The sequence below is a fragment of the Cibotium barometz genome, chromosome 25 (genome assembly GCF_041138505.1).
Source record: "Cibotium barometz isolate CiBa-2024 chromosome 25, ASM4113850v1, whole genome shotgun sequence".
Lineage (NCBI taxonomy): Eukaryota > Viridiplantae > Streptophyta > Polypodiopsida > Cyatheales > Cibotiaceae > Cibotium > Cibotium barometz.
In genome coordinates this window covers 33,890,291-33,907,170 of record NC_141070.1, presented here as the reverse complement: position 1 = coordinate 33,907,170, position 16,880 = coordinate 33,890,291, and positions in this window count along the sequence as shown.

The following is a 16,880-nucleotide window of genomic DNA, read 5'->3' as shown; positions in this document are numbered from 1 at the left end:
TCATGTGGAGCTGTTCCAAGCTATCTAATATTGAGAGCAGATGCTAGAGCTTTACCTACCTTTGGGGAAACGTTTTTGTAGGGATACATTGGGCAGGAGGGGTGTAGGGTGTTGAGAGCATCCTCTTCCCCTTCCTAGGAGGCAAGCCAACATTTTTCAAGAACTTGTCTAAAGTTTGGAGGTTGTAGAAATATGATTTCAATCAAGAGAGAACACCCTGATCAATTGATGACTTTGTGCACAAGGTGTCTGTAGTAGTCCTCTCGACACATTCATTGTCATTCCCGAGTATGTCTATTTTGGTTGAAATGGATGAGTGGAGAAGTTCAAAGACTTTTTACTGGAAGACCTAGGCAAATGGCTCCACAAATGGTCAAATGTAACAAAACCCAAAGAGTGAGCATCCATGGATCCTTGGGGATAACAATCAGATGCAAAATAGTTAGAGGTGGTGGAGATGGCAAAAAATAACTTGAAACAAGGGAGGGAGATGAGCTATCAAGAGTGGTCTTCTCGAATTAGAAATACAAAACCAGCATGGGCTGTACAAGAGGCCTCGTTATAAACCATGAGGGCCGTAAACATTATACAATGATATGTATAGACATGTAAAAAGATTATATAGACATTGTACTAAAAACGAATATATATTGCAATTTGTTCTCAATGATATGGTGTATTTCTTTTTTCCTTGTAAAAATCTTATTGCATTATGATAATTGTGTTTCACATGAAGATTACCTTTACGGTTGTAATACTCGAATTTTCTTAACACCCACTCAAAAATCTTTGAGCAACACTCAAATTCTCTACCAACATAGAAACATGGGGTAGAGTAGAAGCTCTAGGTACAAATCAAATAGAAATATGATACACAAGGTCGAATTATAGGCTGAAAGGCATGTTGTTATAGATATTTTCTTCAGTTTCTTCATCCAACCTATAGTGGCTTGTATGACCAGGTATAGGCTCCATATAGAACTTGATGGCCCGAACCAAGTGTGAGTACATGAGAACTTGCAAAACATCATTGTGTACTTTTTCATAGTAGTGTCCAATGAATGTGCAACTTGAAAGGCATGTTGTTATAGATATTTTCTTCAGTTTCTTCATCCAACCTATAGTGGCTTGTATGACCAGGTATAGGCTCCATATAGAACTTGATGGCCCGAACCAAGTGTGAGTACATGAGAACTTGCAAAACATCATTGTGTACTTTTTCATAGTAGTGTCCAATGAATGTGCAAGCAGAACAACATTGCCCCAATTTTTTGATCATGCTCGGCTAAGTTTTTTCTTTGTAGTAGTGCATTTAATGATGTAAAACTCTGCACCATTCAGGGGTTATCCTCCACATTTACCAGCAAAGTTGTCCCCCATAGACAAGGCACCCTACATACAATGGTACATCTGTGTCATCCTCATCACTTGAGCTGCCATCTTCCTATCCAGCATCTTCCAAGGGCTCAATGGTGTGGTACTCCCAATTTTGAACAAGCTACTTGTTCTTGCATCTTCTCCAATGCTCATCCATACATTGATCACAAAAGCATGATAGTGCTCAACATCTTATAGCATAGGTATTAGTGGGGGGTTGAATATCCATTTATTGAATGCATAGAGCGAGACCTGGCTAAGCGCTTGTAATCCCACTCATTTTCTCTTAACACATCACCTACTTGGATCTCCCAAAAAACCATTTGCACATCATTGTGACAAAACCTTGTCCTCAAAAAAAGCAACATAATCATGTGGACATTTTAGCACACATCTATTTGGTTTGAATACTCTCATATTATGACAACACCTATTCCATCGTGTTCTCCATTTTTGTGCCCTGAACATGGATAATTCCACAACATCTCCAAAAACTAGTCATGGCAAAGTATCTCGCCACCACAAAATAGAATGGACGCTTTACCTTGAATTGAGCTACACAACATAACCATTTGACCACACCTGATGATCTTTAAATGTGTCATCGATGATCTTTAAATGTGTCATCGATGATCCACTCAATCTCTGCCCTCTACACTTCAAGAACTCTTGTTTCCTGTAACCCTCCAAGTTCTTTATATCTCCTACATATGATAGAAGATAGGTTCCCATGGATGCAACAAGGCCAGGCATATAGCCAAAGACCCTAATTGCCTCCTTTTTCTAAACCAAGATAATCTTCTCTTTACCCCTATGGAGGGAGTGAGATCCCACAACCCCAAAAAGAACCTCAATGCCATCATAGGCACATTAGGGGAGGTTGAGAACTTGTTGTGATAAATAATATTCAAATTTCCTATGTAGTGACCTAGGCTTTGGATCTTATGAAGCTCCCCAAAGGCCTAGACCCCGTTGCTCTTCCCAAGAAGTTGTCTATGTCTTCAATATCAATCTCTGAGAAAAAAGAGAGAGAGAGAGAGAGAGAAATAAAAAATATCAATTTAGAAAAAAAATGATTCTATATGTATCCAAAATTTTGCTCTGTGTACCATTATGTACCTGTGAATTTTCATCTTCCTCAAGTGTAGATTCTTTATAAAGATCAATTAAGTTCTTTGGCTTTACTTCAATAGGCTGTATGGCATTTGCATCTTCAATTCCCATATCTTCAATACCCATTCTTTTCTGTATCTCAAAAAACTCCTCCTCTATTGGTAGCCCTTTCTTTTCATATTCTCTAAATAGAGATGTACAATAGGGTCTATGCAATAGGGTTCTGCAGCTATTCTATCAACAAAATTTTCTCCTTCTGTGTCAAGGATTGCTAAAGGACATGGTTCATTATCAATGAACCCCCTATCATTTTCACCCCATCTTGTAAGGATAGCAAGACATTGGTCTTCCCTTAAGTTGAATAAGTGTTGAATATCATTCAATAGCACATAGGCTTTATTGTTGATATTGTAGCTTAGGCTTTATTATTGATATTGTAGCTTGGGAAATTAGGGAGACATAACAAGGGGTCCTTCTCCTCCTCTTTTATGTCAATTGATCTATCCTCTACCTTAGTGATATTTTGTGCTTTGAACAAGGCTACATCTAGCCCCTTGCTTTTTTGTTCCTCTTCCTCCTCCTAAAACTCCTCAAGTGCTTCCTTTGCCTCTTTCAAAGGCACAACTGGAGCCTCCTCCCTTTTTTCACCCTATGGAAAGTGTGAAAATATCCATTGAAAAAAGAGGAGGAGACCAATCTCTATCTCTACAAGCTAGCAGGGACCCTTCTTATGCCATTGACAATTCTCTTGAACTTTCTTCATTTCATCACCATGCACACTCCATTTGTGACTTGCAGTTGACCTTGATATAGAGCTTGCCTCTATCATATCAAAAAAGTGAACATGATTTTCTATAGAATGAGGCTTGGTATGATTCTAAAAAATTTCTATCAAGTCTCTACACTTAGAGGACAGTGATAATAAAAGCACTCTAAGATCAAAAGGTTTGTTAAAAATATCCCTTATTTAGTGGAATCTTGATGAGTTGCATGCCTGCCATGTAAAGAAGGTCTATCATCTATTATATCTTTAATCTCCTCAACCTCAATACCTTCCAAGGAATGCTTCCTCTTGCTTATTGTCTAAATCTTAGAAATTGGAATAAGAGGTAAGAGGATAGACTTGACATTAGGACCTCAATGGAAGGCTTCTTGGGCCCTTTTATTTGGCAATTTAAGGGAGTCAAACCTTTTCTCTTAAGAAGAAACGTTTTCTAATTAGAAGCTTCAAAACGGCTACTTTATTCGAATTTGAATTTTGGGAGGAAAATGGAATTTAAAATCTAGCGGATAAAACCATATCATGTAACATATCTATGGAAAGCTCTTGATGCATAGATCACGGATCTGTAATCTCCGCTCAAATCGGAGCTTGTATGTAGAAGTTATGGAGGTCCGAAAATTGTAAATTCCCCCCCCCCCCCTTTTTGGGAGAAAAAGTGCACCCTTTGACCACTCTTACACCTCTCTTAAAAACCCAACATTTCAGTCCACATGGCAACCCCCCATTTGGCTATTCCTTAATCACCTTGATTAGGCTTGGGCAAATTAAAGGGCCCAAGAAGACCCCATTCACTTCCTAATGATAGCTGTGTGAAATTGGTATGATGCTTAGCTAAAGCACTGATTACTAATCACGTACCACTTCAACGTGTTGAAAAGCTACATGGAAATAAAAGGAAATATCTAAGGAGCTCAAAACGTGATTCACATAGCATTTTCACAAAGCTGTGCGAAATTACAAAGTAGGTGGATGAAAGACCAACACGTGATTTGTGTAGCTCTTCAATCTACAAATAGGAGAAAATGAGTTTAATATTGGGATATGGAAATAGGAGCTTGGTAGGTAAGTTGGGTAGGAGATGGGAAGGCCGGTATGAGTGAAAGTATTGAATGAGCAAGGAATGCTCTATTTATAGAGACATGCAAGTGCCTAGTGTTGTGCCAACCACCCACGTGGAATTGTGCCAACACGTGTGACATAACAAATTTGTTCTCGAGAGTTATGTCCACCATGTTGGAACTAGGGTTGCAGGAATGCACACACATCTTGGAGAAGAAAAAGCTCAAGAGCACACAACACAAAAGTAGTATTACTTAGTGTGCAAGAAAAAAGATAAGATAGCCCTAGTGTGCAAGAAAAAAGATAAGAGAGCCCTAGTGTGTTGGACCTATATACAACGCACGGGGGAAAAAACCTCTTAGTGAGGGAAAAAGTGACCCCAACGGTCCTAAGTATGTTCACACACATCACTACCATAACAAGGTAATAAATCCCCCCTGGGAGTGATGTTATGAACATGAGCTGGCACTCAATGTATAGGGAAGTGCCAAGCCATATGGATGATCAATCCACGAACGGAAGTAAGCCCAAAGCTTTGTGAAAAGCTTCGAACTTCTCACGAGAGGCAACGCCTTTGTGAAAATATCAGCAAGGTTATCCTGTGTGTTGGCACATATGCCAAACTGATCTCACCCATAGAGAGCCTCTCCCTGACATAATGATAGTGCACCTCAATGTGCTTAGTACGAGCATGGAACACTGGGTTCCTCGCCAGCTGCCAATGTGCTCTGATTGTCAGTGAAGATGGTGGTGGTAGATGGATGCCCAGCACCCAAATCAGCCACAAGACGTCTGAGCCAAACACACTCAATCGTAGATATGAAAGTTGCCCTCCCTGTACTCAGCTTGACAACTAGAAGTGGCCACAGTAGGCTGCTTCTTGCTCGACCATGATATGCATGAGTTGCCAAGCATGAAGTAAAATCCACTTGTGGACATGCGAGTGTCAAAGCAACCAACCCAATCAGAATCTAAAAAAGCATGTAAATCTAGAAGCAATGATCCCCCCTTGGGATAAAACAACCCAAGGTGCCTGGTACCACTCAAGTAGCAAAAGAGTTGTTTCACTGCCTTGCCAATGCTTAGTGCCTAGGCTATGCATAAACCTGCTCACCTGTAAGACTACAAACTGAATATCAGGCCTCGAAATGCATATATAAATGAGGCAACCAACATCCTGCTGATAGAGAGTGGCATCATAGTAGTCTCCGGCATCATGAATGCTAAGGTGTAAGCCCGTCTCCATAGGTGTAGCAATAGGCTTACAATCCTCAAGACAGAATCTACACAGCAATGCCTCAATATACTTTGTCTGACACAAAGCAATACCTCCATCACATTACTTAAACTGAATGCCCAAGTAATGATGCAATAGGCCCAAATCTGACATCTCAAAGGCTTCTTCTCAACTCACAACGGTACTGACGAGCAGGTACACCGCGATAAGTTGCGACGTGAGCATGTATGGAGCGAGGGATAAAATAGCACAAAAGTTCACGCCTCTAAGTATACTCAAGCAATGTGAAAGAAGTCTGGTTCGCATCATACATAATGACGTCAGACGTGAGCATGTATGGAGCGAGGGATAAAATAGCACAAAAGTTCACGCCTCTAAGTATACTCAAGCAACGTGAAAGAAGTCTGGTTCGCATCATACATAATGACGTCAGACACAAGGTTTAATGTCTTGGAAAGGACCCTCAGGAATTGGCAAAGGCTGTAACAACCCTATCTTCTTTCCACGAGGAGCTTTCACCTTTTGACAAATGTCACAGCGTTGTACATATGTAAACACATCACGCCTCATCTTTGGCCAATAGTATTGCCGTTCTAATTTCTCCAGAGTCGAATTCATGCCCCTATGACCACCTGTAATGGCGTCATGGGCATTATGGAGAAGAGCTGCTCGGAATGATTTCATGACACACATAGTCGGCCTTTGTAGAAAAGCCAACCATCGCGTATCAGAAAATGGCATGGTCCTGTGGCATCCAATGCCTGTTCCCACTGTGTACCGAATTCCTCACATAGTCGGCCTTTGTAGAAAAGCCAACCATCGCGTATCAGAAAATGGCATGGTCCTGTGGCATCCAATGCCTGTTCCCACTGTGTACCGAATTCCTCGAAATCCGCATATGTGTGCTTCATGTCTTCTAGTCCTATACCAAGTCCTGTACCAACCTAGTGGTCTGAATCGCAGATACTTGTCCCTTCCTGCTCAAAGCATCGGCCACTAGATTGGCCTTTCCTCCTGTACTCAATCATACCACCGAACTGCTGGAATATCTGACTCCAGCGGTGTTGTCGATCACTCCACTGTGCACTTGGCATCGTCTAAATCCAGCGCAATGCCTGATGGTCAGTGCGAACCTCAAAGTCACGGCCATACAGGAAATGTTTCCAATGTTTCAAGGCCTGTATAACTGCTAGGAGTTCACGATCATAGACTGAGTAGTTCTTTTCGGCGGGCAGTAACTTACGAGACATGTAAGCTACCGGATGACCATTCTGTTGCAATACACCTCCAATTGCGATGTTACTCGCATCGGTGATCACTTGAAATGGTTCGTCCCACGAGGCAAGGGCTAAACAAGGCACTTCAGACAAAGCCACCTTGAGGTTCTGGAATGCCTCCAACGCTCGTGGAGTCATTCGAATCTTTTGCCTCCTTGTTTTCACTCCCTTTAGTAGCAGATCGGTGAGGTCTGCCGAGAGATCAGAAAACTTGTCAATGTGGGTGGAATATGCCTGGCATATACCCACAAATGATCTAATGTCATAAGCAGTCTGAGGTACTTCCCAGTTAACAATCTCGGCCACTTTAGCCGGATCAAGTCGAATGCCTTCGTCGGCACTAATTATATATCCCAAGTAATGTACCTAACACCATATTGGGGAATATGGGAATTTCCCACAAGTTTGGGACACGTGGTCAAAAGTTTGGATTAACCATAACTTGAACACCACTAATCCAAAATGAGCACTTTATAGCTCTTTAGATTCCATTTTTCAAGCGCTTTCCAACGATAGGTCATATGATAGGGTTTTGAAAAACTTATAAACATGTTATCCATGTCCCCTTTTTTAAGTATTCAAAAATGGGAATTAGGAAATTCCCAAATTCACTAATATAGTGTTACCTGGAACAGATAAAATTCTGACTTCTTTTCATTGACATAGAGCTCGTTGCTTTCCAGCAACTTAAGGACTTTCTCTGCATCAATGTCATGCTGCTCAACTGTAGCTGAAAATATGAGTATGTCATCCACAAATATGAACACACACACTCCAATCAACTCCTGAAAAATATGCATCATCATGCAGTTAAATGTAGCTGGGGCGTTCATCAATCCAAATGGCATAACCACAAATTCATAGTGGGCCCGTTCTGTACAGAAGGCTGTCTTGGGGATGTCCCCCTCTACAATCCGTACGATTCGAGGGCGCCGCCGGTGTCGATCTGGCGTCCAAAGCTCTGAGGTAACGCTCGTGTTCCACTCGTCGCATGGCGTCGTCTTCTCGTTGTCGAATCTCCAATGCACGCATCTGCATCTCAAGCAAGGAGCTTGGCTGCGGCTGTGACCCCGCGAGAGGGTCCCTGTGATGAGGATTTGGTATCTGGGATACGGAAGGAGAGGGAGGAGGAGATGGAAAACGCGACACTGGAGAGCGAGAACGCTCCTCTAGAGCCAAAATCCGCGCCTTCTGCTCATCCAACTTGGTTGTCTGGTCTGCGATTGCTCGCATCATCTGCTGGAACATGTCTGTGACACTCAAGCCGGGTGCCCTAGCTGGGCTGCCTGGTGCACTCTGGTTCCATGGTTCTGGTTCTCTCTCCTCGCCGCCGAAACTCGCCATAGCGGGAAAATGCAATTCCTTTCCGGAACGCAATCTGACCATCCACTATCTATGTGGAAGGCTTCCGGAGGCTAAAAACCAACCGTCCTTCGAGGGACAGGAGTCACTCCGAAAGGGGTAGTCCACCGGCGTCTAAAAATGCAATAGCGGAAAAATGCAATTCCTTTCTGGAACGCAATTTGACCATCCACTATCTGTGTGGAAGACTTCCGGAGGCTTTCGGAGGCTTCCGGAGGCTAAAAACCAACCGTCCTTCGAGGGACAGGAGTCACTCCGAAAGGGGTAGTCCACCAGCGTCTGAAAACCAACCACACGAGCGAAAAAATTTTCTGGTTTTCTTTGCTGAATCTTTGTCCTTGAAGTAGGCTCTGATACCACTGTAATATGCGAAAGCTTCGGAGAAGGATCGGTACTTCAAAACTCAAAAATCAGCACTCTTTTCGTGACGGAATTAACGCACAACCTGAAAGGAGATGTGCAGAAAATAGAGAGAGAAGGGGGAGATGGAGAAGACACAGTATTGGGTCCCAATTACCCTCTGTAGGGCCCCCACCACCACAGATGGTGTATTTGCTTTATTAGAATGATGTAAATCTGAAAACAAATACAGAAATCTGACCTTTTCTTGGCTGGAAAATCCTGCCCTTGACCTTCAGAAGTCCACCCCTTTGCTTGGCAATCTCCTTGGCTTGACTGGCCCTTGATTGGCTTGAGCACTTGGTGAAAACTGAGATGCTTTCATTGATTCTTGGCTGGAGTATTTATACTCCCCTTATTATCCAGTCGGCCAGCTTTATAAAGCCTCACGACTAGGTCTTTATCAATAACATGCTTTCACACTATACCACATGCTGGCCACTCTGCGCATGCCTGCTGGGATAGTACCAGACTGCTGGGCACTCTGCACATGGGTGTGGGACTGCCCCCTACACCTGGCCGACCTGCTGGGTAGGGTTTTTAGCCCTGTCGGCTGCTTGTCCAGAAGCACTAGGGCTGGCCGACAGCCCTTCCAGCCCATGCCATAGCTGGTGGGCACAGCCTGGGCCCTCCTGGCCCCTTGGGGGTGGTTCTACATCCTCCCCCTAAGAGTGCCAATCTTCACACTGGGGTAGCCCTATGGGCTGGCCCCATCTCTACATGCAAACCTACATGCCCACAGAGGTCTGGCACCCGGTTGCAAACTAGATACACAGAACATCTGACATCATTCCAGAGGGAGACTCACAGCGCGGACTGGCACTATTTCATGTGCAAGATAGTGCACACCTGACCTTGGACTCATGTGCAGGACAATGCACACCTGACCTCGGACGACTGAGATGGATCCCTGGACCAGTTCACCATCCCAGGTCCTGCACCTTCTGTACAAAAATGTCTACGTGGCATCCAAGTGCGGGATGCACGTGACATCCCCTTCTTCTGGTAAGCTCTTATCCTCTTAACTTGAGGCCTTGAGACTATTATCAATTTTACCACCTCTATCATAATTCTCAAAACGGGTAACCTTGTAATTCAACCACTATCCCTTGAGATGATTTAATTCAATCATTTATGATTATATCCTAAGTAATTATCCAAGGCATGGATCATTCTTGATTCATATACCTTGATATTGCTTAAGCTCTTGCAAGCACACACACACACACAAACCCTAGAAGATAACACACACAGTGATGGTGGAAGGCTAAAAATCTTCTTCTTCTTCACACAAAAGAGAGGTCTTTAAAAGATAAGTGATGACCAAACATAAGTACTAAAGTACTATGTACATGTGGTCCATAATGTGAACACACTAGGTACATGAGCTAGCAGATAAGTATGCCATAACTTGGCAGGTGGATCAGGTAGTGTAGTCAAGTTGTAGAATCACTGGCGGTGTCGGCTACCAAACATGCCAGTTGATGTAAATGATGAAAGGTCATATTTTCGAGGTCTTACAAAAAAAATCCTCTCTATTAGTGAATTAACGGCTCATGGTGCTAGCATAGAGGTTTATCATCGGTATTGCATTATTAAATCCCGTGTTAATAGCCTGTGTTTTCGGACATGCCACTGCAATGGAAAGGGAGCATGGGCACCTTCCCTAGGGTGCAAGGAGATGAGATCAAACGGTGAAACAAGAACAAATGCCTCGTTCTAATTTAGAAGTTAGAAGTCTGTGGGTTGCGATTTCCTCGCCGAAGCCGCCACCTCCTCATTTAGTAAGCAGAGAAAACCCACCTATCCTCGCATGTTTTAAGATCACGCAATCATAAATGTAGCCCCTCTCTCTCTCGAGACTATATTAATCCTCTCTACTTTTAACTACTTTGGGCCTTCTTAGGGAGAAAAATTTCCAAATGCTTGTGTGTCAGGCGGCACAATCTATCTTGGCTGATATGCAATCTTGCTACCACCACCACTACTCGCTCCTAAATGGTCTAAATTCCTTTAGCTTCCGTTTCGGAAACCTTTTTTTCAAGAAAACATACACATTTCCTCTTGTGTTCTGAGTACCCCGAAAATGTGAAGAAAATAACCATGTTTTTCGAAAAAAACTTTACTATTTTTACCCTTTTTAATACCGGAGCGATTCCTTTTAGCTATGATCTCAATCGGCCAATCTAGATTTTCAACGGCCGAAGGTTAAGATGAGGCACACCTTTCCCGAACACTGCAAGTTTAGCGTGTTTTTGAAAAAACCTTTTTTTCTCTTTGCTGTGCCTGCTCTTCTCACAAGCAAGGTTAGTGCTCCCTCCTCTCATATAAGCAAGGTAAGTGCTCCAATCTCCCTCCTCCCACAAGAAAGGAGAGTTCTCCAATCTCCCTCCTCTCTCAAAAGCAAGAACATGGTCCTTCATCCCTCCCACCTCTTATGCAAATGTGAGTGTATTCCATTTGTTTTTATTTTTTATTATTCTTAAACTTAAAATTTAAATTTTATAGTAATTATTGTTATGTCTTCCTCTAAAGGCATCAACTATCCAACCTAGTGTCTCATTGAGCAAGTGCTTAATCTCAGCTTGTTTCCTTCATGAATCGTTGTACCCTTGTAAACTTGGTTTTTTTCTTTTATGCAAAGTCTATGCATACGAAAGGAGTGTGCATTGTGCATACTAGTGTGCGTTGTGCATACCATGTGCATATGCACAAAACATTATACATAAACTTTTACATTATATAATATGTATATGTATACATATGTGTTATGCATGATGCATAGGGGCTAGGGCTAAAGGGCTTATACATAACACATAAGCCTTTATGTATAGCACTTATACGTAAGTCCCTTATGCATAGCGGCAAATGCTTATAAGCTCCTTATGCATAGAGTTTAGGGATTAGGGGGCTATAAATTATTGCATTAGCTCCTTATGCATAGAGTTTAGGGATTAGGGGGCTATAAATTATTGCATTAGCTCCTTATGTATAGAGGTTAGGGATTAAGGGCCTATGAATTATTGCATAAGCTCCTTATGCATAGAGGTTAGGGATTAAGGGCCTATGAATTATTGCATAAGTCCTTGAGTATAAGGGCTTATGTATAATTATAAGCCCCTATGTGTAAGGGGATCATGCATAATGTTAAAGCATTATGCATAAGCCCTTCCTTATGCATAAGACTTATATATATGATCTTATGCATAAGCCCTTATTCCCTTATGCATAAGGTATGCATAAACCCCTTATTCATAAGCCCTTATTCCCTTGTGCATAAGCGCTTATGCCTAATGAATAATCCCTTATATGCATAAAAATCAGGCCTTAGGTACTTAAGTATACACATAGCCTCTCTTGTAGATTCAATTTTTTAACAAATAATATTTTCTTGTTTTATGGTTTAAATTTTATTGAATACTTGTCTTTTGGAATACATTGCAAACTCTCAGGGATTTCATTAACGTCTTCACAATTTCGTGATCACGTTAACAAAACCTATTGTTAACATATTAAAACTTGTGATCACATTGTATATTCACATAACCTGAGCAATGACCTGCCAGAACCCACTAGTCCCGTAACACCTCCGGGCTTTTATCTTTCCCGACGGGCCCGCCGGGAAAACTATCTATCCCGGCGGGCCCGCCGGGAAAAATAAAAGCCCGACGGGCCCGCCGGGAAAAATAAGGAACACCGGCGGGGTACTATTCTGTATATAAACACTGCCCGACACCCATCGTACAACTTTTGGGGAGATAGTCCTTGTTTTGGGGGCGTGATATCTCTCCTCAAAGTACTTGTAGAGCTCTCGAGTTGCTAGAAGTGTCCTCTTGGGAAGAACGTCCTTATCTTAAGGGCTGTCGTCTTTCCTTGTAGGCACTCCTAAGGCTATTGAGCCACTCATCCTTAGTTCTTTGAACTGGGGGCAGGGTGTGGTTCGTAGCTAATACTTGCGGAGATTTAGGGACAAATTTGGAGTGATTCAGCTTTGCATTTGAGCCACGTACGTAATCTACCTCATTCTGCTTTATGAATGGTTTGATGGAGCCAAGAGTCCTGCTTAGGGGCTTGTATTGGTTCTTGATACTTGATATAGTTTAGAGTAGACAAGGGTCTATTGTCCTATACTAGAGTATTGGGCAAGCATAGATCTTTGATTTTTTTTGTGAATGTTAGAGAAGGTCTATTGTCCTATACTAGAGTATTGGGTAAGCATAGATCTTTGATTGTGTAAAGTATCCTTAATTGGGTACAAAAGGCATCCTTCATTGGGGGTGCAATGTGCATGATAGTTTCGAAGTAGTTTTGTAGTAAGACCTTGCAAGATAGTTTGAAGTAGTTTTGTGTTATGTGATGATCTTTTGTATTTGTCAAGATAGTTTCGAAGTACTTTGTCTACTAATGTATGTTTTGTTATACGTGAGTGATTTATTATTTTTTCATTTGTGTATTCATTGTTATATGCTTGGTTGAATAGGTTATTCGTTGAGATGGAGGACAATGTTGGATCCAGTGATACCTCCAATAGAGTCCAAATTTCAAATAGCAGGAAAAAAAAGGCACCTGGGATAGAGTGGCAATATGCAATTAACGTTGGTGATCGATTCATAGATTGGGAGTGTAAACTATGCCATGCAGTAAAATCAGGTGGGGCGCCTCGACTAAGAGAACACTTTTTAGGCGGACCGAAGAAAAAGTCATGTACCCACCCCTCTGCACCTATAGTGGCCAAACGCATAAGAGAAGAAATTCAAAAGAAAGATTCAAGAAAACATGACACTCCTACCGTTAATGTATCAAGGCAGCAAGAACACTGTTGTTCTAATCATCAAACTCCCGCTACATCGCCTACTTGTACCCCGAACGGCAATGTGCAACCAGAAAGTAATCTACCCAGTGCATCTTCTTGCAAGCTAAACTTTGACGTAGGAAATATACCCATGCGTCAAACTTCATTGCAAGAAAGCGTGCGTCAAGGTCGACTCGATGATGCACAACTCGTTCTTGCTGAAGCGATTTACTTTTTTGGGAGTGCTATGATGATGGTGGACAATGAGCATTGGAAGAGAGCATGGAAGAAAATTGGTGAGTTTGGACCAGGGTTTTCACCGCCTACGTACCATGCTATGCGAAATGATCTATTAGAGAAATGTTATGCGCAAGTAAAAGAACGTGTACAAAGAATAATTCTTAGCAATATAGAGCTTTCTGGATGTAGTATAGTAAGTGATGGATGGTCTAATGTGCAAAGAAAACCATTAATTAATATAATGGTTATTTCACCTAGAGGTGAGACTTTCATCCGTGCCGTGGATTCAGCTGGTTCAATCAAAACTGGGGCTTACATTGCTCAAGTCATTAGCTTTGTGATAGAGGAAGTGGGTGCCAAAAATGTAGTCCAAGTCGTCATGGACAATGCAAAAAATTGTAAAAATGCATCCAAAATCCTACAGCGATAATATCCACATATTTTTCTGGTAGGCTGTAATACTCATAGTTTGAATCTTGTATTAAAAGATTGGTATAAATCTGATGATACCAAATGGTTTGCCTCAATCGTCGACACTGCTTGCCAGCTTGTGAAATTCATGCTCAAGAGACAGAGAGTTTAAGATATGTTTCGACCTCGCATGTCAGTTATGTTAAAGCTTCCAACGGAGACTAGGTTTTGCACTCACTTTTACACTTTTGAGTCTCTTCTTAGAAATAAAGATGCAGTTTGCGAAACATTTACATGCATGGCATTTCATGACTGGGAGAACACTCAACTTGAAAAAGTGAAAGAGAAAATCAAAGTCTTGAAGGGAGCGCTTACGAGAAGAAGTTGGTGGAACAGTGTGATGAATGCATACCATGTAATGATGCCTGTTATGTATGCTGTACGAAGTCTTGATCAAAGAGCGCCTAATCTCGGAAAAGCATGGATGCAATGGTGGACTGTCTAGCGGAGTTTGGAGTGTCCTGAGAAATTAGAGCATTCAGTGGTGGAAAAGCAATCGCGTGTACCATTCTCCAGTAGACAAAGAAAAGTTCTATTGAAGTACTTTCATGCTAGATGGATTGGAGCGCATTCACCAGTACACAGTGCTGCTTACATGTTAGATCCTGAATATTGGAATATGGATTTGATGTCCAACGTTGAGGTGGTGCAAGATTTTTATAAAGTGGTAAACACTTTCTATAATAATGATGATGATCGTGTACAGTGCATAAAGGAGATGACCTCATTTCAATTGAAAGAGGGTTTATTTTCCAACTCCCTTGTTCAACAAATGGCTAAAGAGCAACCTGCATGGAAGTGGTGGATGATGAATGGTGGTGAGCATTATGCTTTATTGCGCAACCTTGCGATGAAGGTTCTAAGTCAGTGCTCTTCAAACTCAGGCTCAGAAAGAAACTGGAGCATGTACAAATATATTCACAGTACTATTCGCAAAATCGACTTCTTGCAGATCGAGCAGATAAACTTGTTTACATGTATTGCAATGAAAAGATCTTGCGAGACATTGAAAGCGAAGAGTATGAAGAAGATATGCCCAGATGGATGTACAATTGTGATGATGTAGTAGACGAGAACTTTGATGTTGGACGCACGTTGTGCACCACCCTTGAGATAGAAGACAATTTAGACATTGACTTAGATGAGCTTAATTTAGCAGACGATAGAGTAAATGGTGAAAGAATTTTGGAGCAAGATACTGACATAGAGGAAGAAGTCACTTCATTAATTTAATAAAAAGTACTTGTACAAATGATCGTATTTGGAGAAATTATCAATACAAAAGTAGGATTTGTTTTTCTTAGCTCTCATCTTGAAATAAATTACGAATTGCACTAGGAGTTGCATCTAAAGGTCATGGTGGTTTATATTCGTTAGCCATGCGGAACACTGTATAAATACCTTGATTTATTGGGACATTGCACAATGCACATGTGGAAGTATTTTGCATTTGCCTCACTAAACATATGAAGTGGTAGTAGTGTCCACATGGTAGTATATATTGACCGCTCCACCCATCGAATACTTTGTAACATACAGGACTTTGGGGGGTGGAGGAACTTGTAGCCTCAGCAGAAACTCCCACAAGATCAGGATGTATCAAAAAATGAGAGATGTGGTTTCCTTGGCGCACAGGAGCAATACGTGAAGAGATGCTCTGCACATCTTGGCTGATCTTTGTTAGCTGCTCTTGAATCCCTCTATTGGCCGCCGGGGGAGGAGTTGACGCTTGAGTTAATCGGTCAGCTTCTTTCTCCTTCTCTGCTAGCTCTGCCCCTAAGCTTTCTTTGACCTTGTTTAACTCCAATCTAGCGCCCTCCACCATGAGAGCAAGTTCTTCTCTTGTGAATGTCACTGTCTCTTCACGTATGTCGTGGGTGTTGACAGTGGCCTCTCTGGAGGCGAATTCCACTGGAGTTTCTAGGATAAATTGAGCATATTAGCAAAATAGAGTGGAGCGTCGGCGTTATGGAGAGGACGACCGTACACCTCCAAGAAAATGCGCTCGGCATTAGTTTTGATATCATTGTGAGTGCAACGTGAAATCTTCCATCTTCCCTTCTTAATCTCGCCATCTGGACATGGCCATATTTCCTTTATCATCTCTGTGGTTACGCGTTTGTTTATGTCTTTCCATTGGGCATAAGTTGGATTTGTCCATTTCGACAACCTGCATGCTGTTCTTGTAGCTTCGCGGGCTGTCAGGCCATGTGCAAGGGCCTTCATTCGCTCGTATGCCTTCTTGGCTAACTCCTGATGCTCGTTCGCTTGCGCCTCTGCCATATCTGCATGAACGTAAATGACTTTAGAATTTTAATGAACTGTAAAGATCAACGTAAGATAAATTGACCATTACTCTTAAAATCTTAAAGTTAAACACCACGAGAGGAGATATGTATTACAAAGACTCGATGAGAAATATCCACTTGACTCCACAAATACTTCAAACAATGCGCGCACACATCAAATTTTGTAGAGAAAACATAAACTTAAACACCACAAGGGGAGAGAGATATTGCAAAGACTCAATGAGATAATATTTCAAACATTGGACACATCAAATTTTGAAGAGAGAAACAAAATGCCATTCCTGAAACTTAATCTCTTGATACTGTATCATTACAAAGTTGGGGTGAATGACACCGATAGCTCTAGAAGAGGACGTTGTGCCCTCGTTGGGTCAGTATTTAGTGGTCTAAAAAATTCAACTACAACACCATATTGGGGAATATGGGAATTTCCCACAAGTTTGGGACACGTGGTCAAAAG